Source organism: Neovison vison, chromosome 1, assembly GCF_020171115.1.
Source record: "Neovison vison isolate M4711 chromosome 1, ASM_NN_V1, whole genome shotgun sequence".
In the NCBI taxonomy this organism is placed as follows: Eukaryota; Metazoa; Chordata; class Mammalia; order Carnivora; family Mustelidae; genus Neogale; species Neogale vison.
This window is the reverse complement of record NC_058091.1, coordinates 199,894,447-199,913,485: the sequence shown is the minus strand read 5'-3', so window position 1 is coordinate 199,913,485 and position 19,039 is coordinate 199,894,447.

The window sequence follows — 19,039 nt, the reverse complement described above, 5'->3', positions numbered from 1 at the left end:
AAAAAATAAAAAAAAATCTTTAAAATGCATGCCCATGTTACCTGGAAGGGGCCCCCAAGAGCAGGTTAGCATAGATTAATTTGTCAGATGAGCTAGCTGACATTTGGAGCCCTGAGGGGAAGAGCAGGAAACGTTCTGTGAAGGGAGCAGAATGGCAGGGAGGAGGGCGGGTGCAGGCACCAGAGCAGCGTAGGAGGGAGAGTCTGAACAGAGAGGACAGGGACCGCAAATACCAAAGTCTCCCTATAGAGAGACCCTGAAAGGAAAGGGTCTCTCTATAGAAGGGCTAAAAAAGTAAAATAGATCCTTGACAAAGTCCCAACAACTCAGTAAGAAAAAATAAATCATTAATTGATGGTAAATATGATCTCGTCCTTACAAGCTAGCCTAAGGACACTCAAGAGAAAGTACTTTACCTATATGATTTCCAATACATTTTAGTAAGATGAATATTCTACATGAAAATGAGGTCTGGACATAAAGGATAATATCATCCTGGGGAAATGAAAGAGAAAGACGAGCATACAGAAAAATGCCTCAGATGCACTTTTACACAGCAAATACCAGAGCCTCCCCTTTGATCCTCTCTGGCATAGTTCTGGCCACTGACAATCAGCAAAATAGTAGGTAGAAAGCAAGATGGCAGGTATGCCAGAATCATCTAGAACATATTCCAAAGAGCTAACAGAATCTCAAATAATAGTAAAAGAATCACTTTAAAATGTGTAAATAAGTTATTCAACTGAAATTTTGTTCATTTATCAAAATACTAATTAAATTGTGGCAGCTATTTTGTGCCATCTAATTTCCCATAGGAAACAAATAACTTGAGAGGTCATTACAGACCTACTTGCTATGATGTAAACATAAGAATAACGAAAACATGACTTCCTTACTCTTAGTGAATTTCCCACCTGTATCAAAAACTAAAAGGAACAATATTTTGGATCCTAATAACTAGAATTCGGGAGGGGGAATCTGTTCCAGAAGATAGAATATATTAGTTTATTTTTTGTTCAAATATTTTTCTTTTTCATTTTTGTGAAATTATCTTAAGGATGCAGAACTGTTTTCTCAGCAGGAAAAAAGTCTGATATTCGGATCTGAACCAATTGATTAGTTATGAGGTAAGTCAAAAGTAATTACTTGCATCTCTTTAAACACTTGTGTATATATTTGTCATCACTAAGTGAGGCTTTGTCCGTTTATCCAAAGCAAACTTCAGCAGAATTTGAGGAGTGAGTCAGAACATCCCTAGGAGCCAAAAAGGCCATTTGCTCTCTCAATCTTTTACGCAGTGGAATCCAAGCATAATCAAAGGACAGCAGTATCCTTCACTATTTCAATAAATAAACATGAGTGAAAGAAAAACACATGCAAAAGAATCTAATCACAAAAATCCTTTGCTATATTACATATTCGGCTTTGAGCACTAGCTTTAAAAGTACGATTTAGGCTCAGGAAACATTAGTTTGCAGGCCATCTAGTCAATTTCCTACAAAAGGTGAATGGCTAATCATTAGAATAATTTTCTCAGGCTTTTTGTTGAGTTATTGTTGTTTTCAGTCTTAAGTTAAATGATTCACCAATGGGAGACAGCAGTGAACATTGTTATCATTGGTATAAAATCTCTCTGTTTTTCATTTAGGAGCATAATTCTCTTATTCTCTCAGTTGTGTTGTTAATGGGTACTAAAAATAATTGTTGTATAACCACTGTTATTCATCACTAAGCTCAGAATTTAGAAAAATTTGCAAACACACACACACACACACATACACGCACACACACACTGACTAAAGACTCCAGACGCACGGAATAGACAAGAGACATTGTTTTGCAGGTGAGCTGCCCTGTTACAACACGTTCACCTTCTGTCATTAAGATACGACGTCCATGCCCAGATTATACAGGTGACATGAAAAGAGTTAATGAACTTCTGCCAAAGTGAGCAATGTGGTCCTTTCTCACCATTAAGATCAAGACCAATCTCTTTCCCAAGTAGTACTGAGAAGCAATGAACTTCGTCATCCTTGCGAACAGAGCTTGACAGACATTGTCAGACTCTCACTCCTGAGGTATCATTGTCATTCATTCTGCATTAACCCCGCAAGGAGCTACTGCTGGATTTAGCCTTCAAAGTCTCCTCATTATTTGACAAGTTAGAAGAGGTAGTGGAACTACTAGTAATTGGGGAACTACAACTCCATCCCAGCAAGTGACCTTGTCCCCAAACTAAGCTCTGGCTGGCCCCAGGTAGAACACCTTAATTGGCAGAGTACTTATTATTGTGGCTCTTCAACAGGAGTATCCCTGGGAAGGAATGGGTGAGAAGAATTTCAGCACAATGCAGCGTGGTTGAAATGCTGATAACTCCATTTGAAGCTGACATATTGTGTGCAAGTGTCACTAGCTTTGGATTTATCTCTGTCACTTATTTTCCGTTCTCAAAAAAAGAACTTGATTTAGAGCTTCAAAAAATCAAGTCCAAATGAATGAGAGGTGAACACATTCAAAAACTTTTTAAGTAGAAGGTCAAGTTCCCTTCTGCCCTCCTATTTTAAAAATCTGACCCCTCGGCATAGAGTTAGATTGATGTTAAGTTGATATTCAAATAACTTTGGTAAAAACTTTTAATTAGTTTTTACACTTCTCAGACCTCTGTGCTCCTAAGTACCATCTGAAGCTGGAAACTACAAATAATACAGAGGCTATTTCTTGATTCCTAATAGTTTGTTTTCATGATCAAGTGGATTAAACATTTTAGATCTCACTAGAAAGCCCTGAGACCTAGAAAGTTAGAATACTAATGAGACAATTTTCATAAATACCTTAACCTTGAAATGCCTTGTCATAATTAAAAATAAATAAACATGCAGAAGTTCATCCAGCACTTTAATTAATAGAACATCTCTTTGGTTACTAATGTATGAGACATTCAAGGGTTGTGGAGTATTTTGAACTACTGCTCCAAGTCTGTTGGTTTCCTAAAAGCAGTGCCATAGTTATATTAGTCTTTCAATGTGCAAAAAAAAGGTGGCTTAATCCCATTCCTAAGGTTTGAAATATTCCTTTCTAAGGCAGCTACCAAAGGTCAATGGTTCAATGCTCCTCCCACTGCTGCTAAAGACAAGTCCAGTCTTGTCCATGTACTTTACAGCCCTGCACAACTCACGTAAGTGTGGAATAGGAACATCAACAAAATGGACACCCTTTTGCTATCCCCCAGAATAACTCAACACAAGGCATAAGGTGCTAGTTTTTGGAAGTATTTCCATATACTTTCTAAGGAAAATATGATTCATGTTAACTTTTGTTATACCAAATCTACTGATCTAAATAGAGTCTTACATACCTACTGAAACTTCATAGTGATTTCAGAAATTACTTGCTTTCTTTAGGCAAAAGGGAGAAAAAAACAGAAATGGGGTCATCACTCTTACCTTCTGATGGTGTGCAGGGCAGTGGAGGAAAGGGGAGGTGATCCAAACAGGCAATCTACCTAATTGAGGCAAAGAATAAAAGATGAAAAATAAACTTATTTTTAAATTTAAAGAATAAGAATATTCAGATAAGGTAGAAATATAAATCTAAGTTAGCCAAATTCACTAGGCCACTTTATAACTGTTTTTTTTGCCACTACCAAATAAATGTGATCTGGACTAATTCAGTTATAGCAAATGTATATAAAAAGCAAACATTTTTTGCCTTGCTTTAAAGCTCAAACTTTATATATTTGAGATCTAGTTCCAATTTAACAGGATGCATTCTTTAGTCTCTGCTAGCTTCTGTGGTTGGCTTGAAGGAGTGAAAATAGCAATCGAATTCATGTTTATATTCTTCTTTATTTTACATTAATTGTGTGAATCCCGGGATTTTCCAGGTACAAAGAAAAAATCAGCAGTCTCTGACATACCATGAAACCTCAACTCCTGGGACAGTAGCTCCAACTTTAGCAAGACCATAGGAACTCTACGTAGCCATGACACAGAGTGACTAGCAGTCTCAATTTACCCAAAACTAAGACAGGTTCCTGGGACATAGGACTCTGAGTGCTTAGCGCTAAAACTGGGAAAGTCCCTGGTAAACCAGAACTTGGTCACCCAAGGAGAGAGCACAACTGAACTCCCATAGGTGTGCTTATCTAACTTTCCCCTAGCAGACTCGCAGCCAAGCCTAAAGAACCTCTCCTCGCCTTACAGAAATAAAGGATGGGATAGAATTTTTATGGCTTTGGTCTTAAGAATAGAGAGAACGAGGGAATATGAGGAGCTTTTGCATTCTCTTGAGTGACCTTTTCAAAGTGTTGTCTTTGCATCTTCTGAACCCTTGTTCTTAAACATTGCCATGCTTTCATTACAAGGACAAGCAAGACTGCTGAAACAAGAGAGCTGTGCTTTATAAAGTGGTAGAAAGCTGAATACGGTTGTACCCATTCCAGGTTTTTTTACCCCCATAAAACACAATGGTTAGCTACATTGTTTGTTCTAAAAGTCTCTTAATATTCCATTTTTTTTTTCCTCAGGGCCATAAGCTGGAGAATTGTCAGAAAGAGTCTTAACAGTGATGTCACCTCAACCCATAATAAAGTACATATCACAGTCCCAGGTAACGGTTCAAAAATTAATAAGTAGTAAGGGTTTGGGCAGAACATCCTATAATTTCTTCTCAATAGTCTTGCTAAAACAGCTGAGACACACAGCTATAGCCCCTGCTAAATTAAACATTTCAGCCCAGCTTACGAGCACCACCATACACAGGTAGAAGTAATAAGTAATAATGAGTTTTGGGCCATTGAACACTGTGAATTTTCCCAGTGTACTGCAATTATAGAAACATCTGTGCTAAATAAGCTCCTACTGAAAGCTAGGAGTGTTTAATAATCCTCACAATTTCTCATTATCAACCCTAATAGAAGAGAGAGTAAACTCTGCAAAAGTTTACCATTTTCAAAGAAAATTGCCAGGAAGGTGATCATTTCTGGTACCACATTTCCCAGGACGATAAAAACACCAGAGATAATCTCCTTGGAAAAGAACATGAAATGGCAGCATTAATAACATGTACCATAGCACAAGGCAAATAAGGCCACTTGCATCAGCCAGGCCATTCTGGCTGGAGCATCCCCTGTGCTATCACCTGACAAACAGGAGATGGATGATGCTCCCCCGCCTTCTCCACGGCTTCTGACAGAAGAGGGCTGGCCTAAAAATATGCATAGCTTTTCTCAGACCTGTCCTAGCCACCAAAGCCCCATCTGAAAGAGCTCCACACCAGCTGATTGCTTCCCACAGGACTCATTCCAAAAACAAGGGTAGATTTCCTGGCCAGGACCTGAATGGCATTAACAACCACTAATGGCCAGTTATTGCTACTGACAGGAATGTCAATCCTTCTGAGAAATGCGAGGGACTTGGCTGTGACTATCAGTGCATGAATAGGTGCCTCTATAATGAGTCTGGGAAGAGTACAAGCAGACTGGACTTTGGAAGAAAGTAGCATGGAGAGAGCAAGTCAATGTCCATAGCCGTAACCAGCTTGTGAAGAAAAACTGACAGAGCCCATCATAAATTATGACTGCTTCATTATTATCAAGAAGAGAGAGCGATTTGCATCCAAACTTGTCAAAAAAAAAAAAAAAAAAAAAAACCAGCTGGCTTGAGTTCTATGACTGAAATGGTGGGTAGCTTCACTAGACCAGACAACAAAAACTTTAAAACAGGGTTAAGGTGCTTTGGAACTCTGATGGTTAATTTTATTTGTGTACTTGTCTGGGCCACAATGCTCAGACATGCAGTCTAACATAATTCTGGATGTTTCTGTGAGGGTGTTTTTGGATGAGATTAATATTTAAACTGGTGGTCTGTGGGCAAACGGGATTACCCTCTCTAATGTGGGTGGGCCTCATCCAGTTGCTGAAGGCCTTAACAGAACAAAAGACTGACATACCCTGAAGAAGGGGGGAAGTCCACCGGTGAATGACCTTTGGACTTGATCTGCTACCCAACTCTTCCCTAAGTCTCCACCTGCTGCCCAAACTTCAGATTTTGGACTTCCCAGCCTGCATGAGCCAATTCCTCAATACCAACCAATTAGTCAATCTGTCAAACCTACTGGTTCTATTTCTCTAGAGAACCCTAATACTGGAACAAAATCAATATTCTGGTCCCATTCAATTTTTTTCTGCTAATTAATATTACAGGTGCATACAGGATACTACTATCTTCATTTGAACTCTTATTATCTCACAGACTGAGGCTCACTGAGGTTGGTCAAACTGTCCAATACCAAACTCCTAGTAAGTGATAAAAACAGGATGCAGGCCCAGGTCTGGCCCCTTCTGAGCCAGAACTCTCCACTGCTAGGATAGGACAGACTGCCTCTCCAACACAATAATAGAAAAAGAAAAAAGAGAAATGGTTGCCATTTATAATATACACATTTTGTAGGGAGAGAAGAGTTTTATCCCTAACCACTTTTGTTGCTTGCTTTGCAAGAAAGGAGCCTGAGTCTGGGCTTCAGATATCCCACAAAGCTCAGTTCAGCTTGCTCAACACCTAGGTGCATTACCTGCCTTAAATTATTTACACTCTTAGGCCTTTGTCTTATTCATATGTCAAAGGTACATGACACAGGAAAAATCCCTTATCCTAACTGGGGCTCAATTTATTTTTATCTATGGAAGGAAGGAAGGAAGGAAGGATGGGAGGAAGGAAGGAAAAGTGGGTGGATTAATTCAGCCCAAGTGATCAGTAGGCTTCCTTTCAGCCTAGATTAGGTAAGGGAGCCTCAGTCTGAATAAAAAAATATTACTTGCTTTAAAAATTCTCTTGAGAACTAAATAAGAATAAATTTGAAAGTGTGGGAAAAAATGAAAAGGCATTAGGCACATATTTGATCTTCTAAAAATCGCTTAAAAGAAAATACTGCCTTGCTCAATGCGGGAACGCAAGTAATAATTTGAATAAAGTTTTGATTCCTGTGATTGTGATTCATGAAGCATTTTCACATGGAGGATTGATAAGCTTGGTTCAAAGAGATTTTTATTGCTTTGTGGATGTCCCGCATTCATGAACTCATTATGACAATACATTTCCATGAAGTCCTAGTCCTAGAATCAAGGCAGAATGACTTATCCTTCTGCTGCCCTCTACCCTCTTCTCCCCAAAATCTCCCTCTCAGTCTCAACCACCCTGCAAGTATCTGTAATGTAGTGACATTGGCTGTGTCATTATTTACATGCTTGTCCCCCAAATTCTACTCCCATTTGACAGTAAGTTCCAAGAAGACAGAAACAGTATCTTAATTCTTCGATGCTCACTGCCTAACATAGTACCCAGCAATTAATTGCATAGTAAGTGCTCATATTTGTGAAATGAGTAAAAAAATGATTGAGAAGCTTGGCTCAAATTGCTTTCCAAAATGATTCAAGTTGGTATTTAAACATTGCTATGATAGTTAACACTTAAAAATAAGTCTTTGTGCTGACATGGTCCTCAAGATTTGTAGATGATGTCTCATTTAATCATACCTTTTGAGGCGGTGAAACAGATAGAATTCCAATCACAAAGACTTTTTCTTCTTTCTTATGTTTTTAATTTGAAGAAGACATTTTTTTTTTTTTAAGGGAGAGAAAGGAGTAAGGGACAGGCAGAGAGAAAGGGAAAGAGAGAATCTTAAGCAGGCTCCATGCCCAGCACGGATCTCTATCTCATGACCCTAAGATCATGATCTGAGCTAAAATCAAGAGTCAGACACTTAAGTGACTGAGCCACCCAGGCACCCCATAATTTTTTTTTTAATTTCATGTTATTATAATAGGAAAACTTAACGTAAGAGCTACCCTCTTAACACATTTTTAAATGCACAATACAATACTGATGATTATATATATGCTTATTATTGTACAGAAGATCTCTAACACTTATTCCCCCCACCTAATTGAAAATTTAGGTCTATTAAATAGTAACTCCTCATTTTGCCCTCCTTCAGCCCCTAGCAATACCATTCCACCCTTTGATTCTATAAATGTGACTATTTTAGATACCTCAAAAAAATGGAATTTTGCAGTATTTCTCTTTCTGTACTGGCTTATTTCACTTAGCATAATGTCCTCAAGGTTCATTCATGTTGTGGCATATTGCAGAATTTTCTTCTTTTTTAAAACTGACTAATATTCCATTGCATGTGTATACCACATTTCCTTTATCCATTCATCTTTCAATGGACATTTAGCTTGCTTCTACAACTTAGCTATTGTGAATAGTGCTGCAATGAATAGAGCAGTGCTAATATTCCTTTAAGATCCTGATTTCAATTCTTCTGAATAATCTCAGAAGTGGAGTTACCAAAACATATGGTAGTCCTATTTTTATTTTTTTGAGGAAACTCCATACCACCTTCTATCATGGCAGCGCCATTTTACATTCTCATCAACAGTGCACAAATGCTCAAATGTTTCCATATCCTTAACCAAACGTTGTCCTTCCTCAACCTGCTTCTACAAATTTCTTTTCTACCCTATGAGCTACCCCAATATTTTCTCCAGAAATGTTTGTTTTCGTTTAGTTGGAAAAAGTCAGTTCTGTTGCTTACAACTATAGGGTCCTAATTAACACACAACCCTTGCCCCTGGACCTGGACCCGAAGAATCCTCTCTTCCCATCCCAAGCATCTGCTATTATCTTTGTGGCCTACAGGGCAAAAGAATAAGAGAAATGCAATTCACATCTTGGGAAGCATGACGTTTTCCTCAAAAGACTTGTTTTCATCCAGGGTCAGTGACTAGAATAAGGCAAGGGCAACTGTCGCACACAGTAGAAGGCACTTGCTTTCATAGTCACACAAGTACAGGCTTAGCTGCTGAGACTGTCTCCTAAAATGCGGTGTTCTACACTATTCTTTGTCTCACCCTTGTTCAATTCTATTACTGAGGTTTGTGTCTTCTAAGAGGAAATATTTCTGGCTACAGGCCCACAGGACTTCATACTGCATCAATTCTTTCCCAGATACTACAATGTCCTGATTTGGGTATGAAGATCTGTGAGCAAGAGAGGCCGCATAGGACACTTGATGATTTTGAGGGATTGCCCAATTCACTCCTCACACTCTTTACATTGCCTTCTCCTATGATTACGCCACACCTGATTCATGCTACAAGTTCCAGAACATTCCCTGGCTGGTGCTTCCTCAAACAATACTGAACAATGAGGAAGAGAATGTGCTTCCCAAGTCAGTTCACAACCACAAAATATTTGGGGAGGACCAACACCTGAGGCCTCACCAAACTCAGGGAAGGAAATAACAGTTGCTCCTTGGAGAACTAATAGAAAATGGAGCAGGAAAAATTTCAACAGGACAAAAGCAGGAACTTCTTAATTAGGGGAGTGATAAAACATAGGAGACTTTCTTTAACTCTATTTATTTAAACTTAAACAAAAACAAAAACATTCATCCATCTCTCCCATCTCTCACACCCACCTCTGGCAACCATCAATCCATTCTCTATGAGCTTCATCATACACACACACACACACACACATATATATGATTAGAAAAATCAATACTGTTGGCATATTGGAAGAATCAATATATATATATGATTGGAAGAAGCAATATTGTTAGACTGTCTCTATTACTCAAAGCATTATAGAGATCCAGTGCAAGCCCTATCTGAATTCATATATAATATATAGATAAATATATAATATATATAACATTTAATATATATAATATATTATATACATAATATCTATATATCTATAATATGTATCTATATCTATAGATAATATAGATAATATATCTATATCTATATATCATATATCATATAGATATATAACTATATCTATATATATCATATTATATATGTGATCCATATTATATAGATATAACATGATCTATATGATCTATGTTACATAGATCATATATATGAATTCAGATAGGGCTTACACTGGATCTGTATAATGCTTTGAGCAATAGGGATATTCTAACAATATTGATTCTTCCAATCCATATGCACATAATACCTTTCCATTTATTTGTGTCTACTGGAGACATTTAAGAGAGATTTAGAGCCCCTCAACTCTTGAGGACCTTATAAAAATTATATAAAACCACCTCTCCTATTTGACGCTCACTGGCCTTACCAGATGATTTTGATTCCATAGCTTAAAACTCTCCGTTGGGTGGCTGGCCACATGCCTGGTGAGGGTTCAGAAACATTATTAACACTAGAGGAAATAACTACTATTTTTAAAGAAAATAATATATGTAATTATACACACACACACACACAGAGTATACACACATACACAGCTTCTATAATGTTGAATGCACTCTTTGCCTCATCTTTTGTAATGTTATGTTGGTAATAATGTCTATTTCATACATTATTGGCCTTTATCTATACTAAAAGAAATCCTACAGCTGAAGTGTTCCATGGATTGACAGAACACATATAGAAGTGAAATACATAAGTCTTATATCTGTGTAATAAGTAGTTTTTGAAAGAAGGAAGGTCATTTCTTCACTTGGTACAGGCAGCTGACACTAGCAGAGTAAAAAAAAAATCTATTTATTTCAATTAAAACTTTATAAATATGAGAGTATCATCATTATAATGATGCTATAGTAGGATGGTGCTAAGTACAATACTCCTAAGCAGGATATACATAAAATTAAAAAATTATCAAGAGTAGTAGCTTTATCCAGAGCTACTATTTCCATAAAGAGTTGACTGCAGTTCTTAAGAAAATCACATTCTTTTGACTCTTTTTTGTTACAACATCTGCTTTTTTAGTAGCCACATTTGCTTGTGTCCTCAGTTGTCTTTCACTTCTTTCTTGCCCTTTTCCCATATTCATTCAGTTAATTTTCAGTATCCCACTACCTCTCCCTTCTTTCTACTTTCCCTAAAATAGAATTTATTACCTCTCACCTAGATTATTTCAGGTCCCATTCCCTAAACCACCTCAATCTTCCTTAAGTCTTATCTTCATGCTCTGAAGGAATTCATGGCTCCCTGTTACCTCAAAGATAAACAACAAAACCTTTTAAATAGATCTCAAGTACCTCTATGATCTGCCCTCACTCAAATGTTTTTCTAGTCTTTATATTCTTTTGTTTATAAACTACCTGCTCTTCACGTTGTTCATATCTTAAACTCTCACTTTTTGTCCTACATAACTTTATTCATGCCATTTCCTTCCATTGGAATGGCCATATAGATCCCACATGATCATGAAGTCACAGCCAAAATATCACATCTTCCATGTAGCTTCTCCAGTCATACTAACTAAAGGTTCTCTGAGCATAAAATCTTCCCTGTATATTTTTAAATAAGTAGTACAATTATTTATTCTTATAACTTGTATACCTGTTAGATCATGTGTACATCGATGGCAAAATTCCTGATTAATTCACTTTCATTTCCTCACATGGTAAACTATCATTATGCCTTGCATATAATACATAATCAGAAAATATTGATCATTATGAATGAATGTATGGAAAACCGGTCCTTGGGCTTGTTTTACAATGAGCCCTAGAGGCTCATCTCTTCTAGCCCAACAGCAAGATTAGGAACTAAGAGGTAGTATTCTGTATCTGTGGGGTTGTCCCCTATTTGGCGGACTTCTTGAGGGCTTAGAATCTTCCAGGACTTACCTGGACAAATAATGTTATGTTACCTCTGTACTGGTTATCAACGATGTTCAGTTTGGTAGGTTATCAGACATAAGCACCCATTTCCCCCACAGATGCTATAGATCTCAGATTTCCAGCAGAAAAATAAACACAAAAAAAGAAGTATCAATGTTTGTTAGACTAGTAATAATCTTCAACCTTTCAGATTGATAAATATGTTTGTTCTGCTCTCTTCTGAAACCAGTGAGTCAGAGCTTAAAGAAGAGCTAACAGTGAATTGTGACTACTACCTATTATATCCCTGTTTGGATACAAAACACATCAGAGCAAATATTGTCAGTGGCAACATTTCTTGAAACTCATCAAATTCTGAAGTTTATGAATAGATGCTTTTGTTCTGGATGAAATGACATGATTTAGAAGGTAAAGAAGAATTCTTAAAATAATTTTTTAAGAAACAGTTAATTGAAGAGTCTTCCTCAGTTCTAAAGTCCCTATAAAAACCTTATTTTACATTTTAAAATAAATTTTATAATATTATTTTAAAACAAATATTATCATTTGCAAATAGTTAAGCTACTTATCCATTCATACAAGTAACATAAAAAATCTTTAAGTACTCTGAAAAGACTTGAGGAAACTATGTATCATTTATCTAGATTAACTAAAATCAGTGAGAGAACAAAAGCAGGGACTATTTATGTATTACATATGCGGAAACATCAAAAATAATAGGTAAAATGTCATAATAGAGATATTATAGTGATTTACTAATGAGTATGAATGAACAGGTGTTTTTAGAGGGACACTGAAATTATTTGTATATCATATGTCAGTATATTATTTGAGAAATATTTGTTAATTGGATGTTTTCCCTTAATGATGTTAAATTTAATACATACTACTTATCTAAATATTACATATGATAAAAACACTTCCAGTATGTAATTATTTTGTGGAAAAACCCCTCTATATAGAATAAAATGTGTGAAAATTTAACCTTTTTTAAAAGCCTTAAAGAGACTTAAGACTAAAGTTCCTAGTCCTAGATCCAAATGAATCCAGAGTAGCTGATTTTATAGCAAAGTATTCTCTCTATATAAAGATATAAAAATACATATGATTTGTAAAGGTTATATTAAAAATCATAGCTTTCCTCTTTTTTTTTTTTTTTTTTTTAGGTGGTATCCTGTAAGTCAGTTAAGAAAGGAGAAAAGAATTTAGTCCTCTATTAGTTAGGACTCTTGGTTGCACATAGTAGAAAAACCAAAAAAGACCAGTTCTAACAGAATGAGACTTCACTGACTCCGTAACTTCAAAATTCAAGACACAGCTGACTTCTGCCATGACTGGCCTTGGGACTCAAGCAATGTCACCTGGGTGCATTTCTTTTTTCCATCTCTCACATCAGGCTTCTGCAGTGTTAGCTTCAGTTTCTTCTCTACCTATTGTTTAAATGACTTCATCAGGCCCCACTTTTTTTTTTAAATTTTATTTATCTATCTGACAGACAGAGATCACAAGTAGGCAGAGAGGCAGAGAGAGAGGAGGAAGCAGGCTCCCTGCTGAGCAGAGAGCCCAATGTGGGACTCGATCCCATGACCCTGGAATCATGACCTGAGCCAAAGGCAGAGGCTTTAACCCACTGAGCCACCCAGGCGCCCCCATCAGGCCCCACTTTACTATTTTTCTCTGTCTTCGAAGTCCTAGTGATAGTTCCATGTCATCTCATTTGCTATCAGTGGCTCACATCCCCACTCCTGAACAAAATGCTATGGTTCCAAGAGAATCTGAGGGTCTCATTGGTTAAGTTTGAGTCACATGCTATTCCTGGAGCTGATGCTCAAGTTAGCGCCAATAAAATTATAGGAACTGGCTGTAGGAAGGAATAATATATCCTTACTAAAATGGAAGTGGGATATATGGATGATGGGGAGTTTAAAAAACAACAAATACATACTATTAGTTTAAAAAAAATGTTAATTGAAGAACCTAGAAGAGATGTTAATTCTACCAAGGCTCTCTAGCATTGAGCAAGTCACCAACAGTTTACTTCTGGATCACTGCTTTAGCCTCCTTATCCACATATACCCCGCTCCAGTCCCTTCCATGCACTGACCCTAGAATAAGGTCCAAAACCCTAAACAAAGCCCTGCTTGAGCCATCTCAGTTTATTTCTATAGCCTCTTCTAGAAACTTTCTCCCGTAACTCTCTGAGCTCCAAACAGTAAAGGCTTTGACCTTAGTAGAAGGCCATGACCTTCTACAAGACCTTTGCACATTCTCTACCCATTCCCTAGACCTCTCTTTCTCCCTTCTTCTATTCTCTTAGTGAACATCCACTCACCTTCAGATATTAAGTCAAACATTATTTCTGCAAACAAGTTTTTCTAACTCTATCCCCACCAGGGTCAAGATCCCCCATAATAACTCTCAATAAAATGTAATATTTAATAACACTCACCAGAGCTTTTATTTTATATGTAGTTTTGTTATTTTTAATTAAGTTATTTAGTTAATAATTTCTTCTACTAAAGTAGAAGCTCCATGAGGAAAACACTATATGTACTTGGCACTATATCCCTGTGCCTAGCACATAGTCAATACTCAATATATGAAGGAATAAATAAAGACACTTCATGCGTCTTGATTTCTCATCTCTAAAGTAACAGATAAAACTGAGAGACCTCAAAACACTCATTCCAGCCCTTAAATTTCTCTGATTCCAATTAAACGGTATAGATACCTTATGTTGCAGGTGGGACACAAAAATTTAAGTAATTCCTCTGAAGAAACTACTAAAGTAAAAGAGTTATTTAGCCAATGGATACTATAGCTAAAGGGTCAATACGAATCCTAGTGAAGTATTGCCATACAAATTAGGATGACCTGTTCTCCATTTTTATTGAGATAGGATTAAAGACACATCCTTCACCCTCAAATGAGAAAATTTAATTTAATTTGAAATCACTCTACAAATGATTATTAAGACCATGAACTTCTTTGGGAGGGGTAGGACCCAGGTTAACAGTATTATAGGGCAAGTAAATTCTGTCCTTGGTATCCTTACTTTGGTTCTCCATTTCTCACATTTTTGCAGCCATGCACACCCTACTACCTGGAACAAAATACCCAGGTCCTCCTTTCTTCCCATTGGTTATCCCCATATTAGAATCCCCCCTCCCCTTCCCCCATCTACAGGACCTGAACTATACCCCCTACACTCACACTATGAATCACCATCTCCTACCTCACCATTAAAACTTACCTGCCCTTGCTTTTATTTCTTCATATCCCTGATCTTTACTGGGTGTCAATGGTTGTAATGGGTTATTAACAAGAAAACTCATCCATTCTAATATGCTATATAGTTAATTAATGTTACCTCCCTCAAGATAATAGGGCATATGTCCTCTTAAAGGCTTTTAAGAAATGACAGTAATGGCGGAAATTTCAGGCACCACTGCAGACTGATGAGGGAGATGGATTTTAAAGCATAGGGGCCTCTCATTGATCCTCAAATTATTCCATGTAGGCAGCTGCCAACTCTGCCCATGAGTAAGCCGGCCTCTCTCTGGAGAACTTTATAAACAGCATGAGTTTCACTGTTTGACATGGGTGAAGTATAGTTCTCTCTGAAAATAACCTCTTTTAAGGTATCATCCATTTATGAAGCTATGGCTTAGATGTTCTCAAGACTAGAAAAGCCACCCTTCATTCCAAGATTGAAAAGGTTAGTCTGCCCTAGGAGATAGATGAATTTGGAGGTGTCTTTGAGTATCCAGCTGATTTATTTATCATTTTCATTTGTTATTCCAATTCAAGCATATACACTGCTAGAAATGAGCAAGAACTCTGCAATCTCATGGTGTGCCCTCCTAGAACATATTTCCCCCCCCCATCTGTGAATCTCCTGTTGCTATCAGAGGAAGTCACCATATGCAGAGAGGGGAGACACATGCCAGGAGAGGAAAGCCCATTATGTAGCTGAGAGCTAATTTTGCTTAATCTTCTTGATCTCCATAAAGAGCATTCCGAGACCCCACAGGATTTAAACAAAAAAGATAAAGATGAAGAGGGAATGCTCAAGCGGAGCCGATGTAATACTTATTTATTAATGTCGTCCATCACAGTGTGTTTATGCGCCTAACCAAAATTTAAAACTGTCTGATTGAAAACAGAGGACGAAAACCAATTGCTGTATCAAGGCAAAACAGACTCACTCAATCCCTACATACTTACATGTGGAAAATGAAATGAAATGATATGAGCACCATATTAAACACTTATGGTTCCATTTAAAATGAAAAGAAAGATAAGTAAAAACATAAATCTGTGACCCTGGGTTTATCCTTAAATAGAAACCTCATCTTAAGGGAGAATTTCTCCATGCTTAATAGCAGAATTAATATTAAAGGAGCCTTATTCTTTAAGAATAAGAAGGAGGGAACTAGGAGAAGGGGTCCAAAAAGGGCAGGGAGAAGGGATTCTCATGGATTAATGAAACCAACTCTGACAGTAGAACCACTGAGTCAGAATATCAACATTGGAATATACCTTAAAGGTCTCCTGCTCAAGCTAGAGGTAGTGCATTTTGTGCTTAAATTCTTCCAGTGACAAGAAACACCTTACCCCTCCAGCATCTTATTTTAGTTTTGTATAACTTAACATATTAGAAGTTTCTTCTTATAATAATCTGAAATTCACACCCTTGTAATTTTCCCTCATTGGTCTTATTCTACTCCTTGAAGCCAACCACACAGAATGAACTTAATGTTTCTTACAGAGTATGGGCCTTTGAATATTGGAAAATAGTTTTCTTTGAATACCACCACCTTTTCCTCCTTTTTGGCTTAACCTGCAGCTTTATAGCTACAATACTATTACTGAAAGTATTCCAAAACTTCCTGAAGTCTTCCTTATTCTAGAGACATGTCACGAACTCAGACTTACCTTGGATTTCTGAAATTTGCCCTTTCTTATTTGAGTTGCTGGTTAAACTCTAAGACTATCTAGTTGAATGAACAATTCTGGATGTTATAAAGTTAAAGGGCATTTGTTTTAAGAGGAGGGTAAATGCAGTTCTTATGTATCTCTGAAACCTCTATAGCCCTTGCCCTGGCATTCATAAACATAGAGCTTAAAAATGCCTTGAACTAATAAATGAATACAAGAAGAATCCACGTATTCTAATACTTGTATGGGGATTTAAAATTTTACAAAGGAATTTAAGCCATTGTTTGAGAACCAAAATAAACAAGACATCAATGGAAGAGGTATTATTATCCCTTCCCCATAAAAATAAGAAAATGTAACTGTAACTCAGAAATAAGTACATTTAGAAAAAAAGTCTTTTACTGGGACAAAAATGACTTTGAACTCACTCCACACTATGTTAAAGTAGCATATACTCATAGGTTCTCAAAAGAACAAGGAGTCTATAAAGTATCCTTGCATTATAGGCAAATCACTAATTTTTACAGCACATTTTTATTTTAATATAATACATTTCTTAGCCAAGAGGGAAGTACTTTAAAATGCTTTTTATAATGTAATTCTAAAAAGAGCTACAATAACAAACTAGGCTTGCATGAAGAAGACAATCTTCTAAAATCTCAAAAATTTCAACAGTGAACATCACACTTACAATCACAGAACCACTATTTGATAGATAAAATATATTGAGAGTGCAAAAATTCCTTCTCATTCATCCATTAAATAAATACTTATTGAGCTTCTATTTAGTCCAAAGTACTTAGAGCACTAAAATTTTATAAATAAACTTTATAAATCAAATGTAGAATAAAAAATTAGGTCCCCAAAAATAAAAGATGGAAGCCCCACCCCATGGGGAAGGATGGCCTAATGCGCATCAGTATGCAAAAGAAGGAGATGTATGTAAGCTAAAGGGATGGAACTTTATCTTATTTATTTATTTATTTATTTGAGAGAGATTTAGAGAGGGAGAGAGATCATGAGAAGGGGGAGGGTCAAAGGGACTAGCAGACTCCCTGCTAAGCAGAGAGCCCAATGTGGGACTCAGTCCTGGGACTCCAGGATCATGACCTGAGCCAAAGGTAGTCACTTAACCAAATGAGCCACCCAGGTGCCCAGGGATGAAACTTTAGAGTGGAGGCTTTCTAGGGAAAGTCTTAAAGGAATTCTTAGTGGAGGATGGAGACAAAGTACATTCCAAATAATCTAGATGAGTTGCTTGGACTTCATGAACATGGAAGGAAATTCAGTATGTCCGTACCCTCTTCACTTTATATTTTGCATTTATTTCCAGTAACCTTCACTATAATGCTGCCTGAGATCCATGGGTGGAGCACCATGTTGAAAGGAGCACTTATTCCACAGTGGCAGAAAAGACTTCTTTTATTACTGCCCCCAGAAGACTTAAGAATTTTCTGATGGTACTAGATGACTGTGATATGAGTGTCCTGTCTCACCAGCACCCTGCAGAGTCAAGGGGGACCATTTCTGGGGTGCTCCAGAAGAGTTTTCACTGCTGGTCCTCTCTGCCCAACCAGTATCCACAGTTTATCCTCCCAGTCTTGGTACTACTGGCTGCCCCCCAGCTCCCTGCCCTGTTCTGCCACTGCTCTGCTGCTCCCAGCTGTGTACCTCACCAAAATACCAGAAACCCCTCTCTCATCTATGCTTAGGCACAAAGAAACCCATCCTAGGTCACCTATACCCATCCAAAGACTCCTGAAATTAAATAGCCACAAAGAAGCTTGCAATAAGGCTTGTCAGGACCTCCCAACATTTCCATTGTCTTAATGAAAGTCATTTTTAAGTCACTTTCTTTCCCTTTAAAATTTTTTTCTTTTTTTTTATTGTGTTATGTTAGTCAACATACAGCACATCATTAGCTTTTGATGTAGTGTTCCATGATTCTTTGTTTGTTTATAACACCCAGTGCTCCATGCAGTAGTGCCCTCCCATCACCAGGCTCACCCTCTCCTCAAAACACTCCGTTTGTTTCCTGGAGTACATAGTCTCTCGTGGTTCATCTCCCACTCTGATTTCTCCCCCTTCGTTTTTCCTTTCTTCTAATGTCCTCAATGCTATTCCTCATGTTCCACAAATAAGTGAAACATATGAAAATTGACTTTCTCTGTTTGACTATTTCACTCAGCATAATTTCCTCCAGTTCCATCCATGTTGATGCAAAAGTTGGGTATTCATCCTTTCTGAAGGCTGAGTAATATTCCATTGTGTATATGGACTGCATCTTCTTTATCCATTTGTCTGTTGAAGGGCATCTCAGCTCCTTCCACAGTTTGGCTATCGTGGACATTGTTGCTGTGAACATTGGGGTGTATATGGCCCTTCTTTTCACTACATCTGTATCTTTGGGGTAAATACCCAGTAGTGCAATTGATGGCTC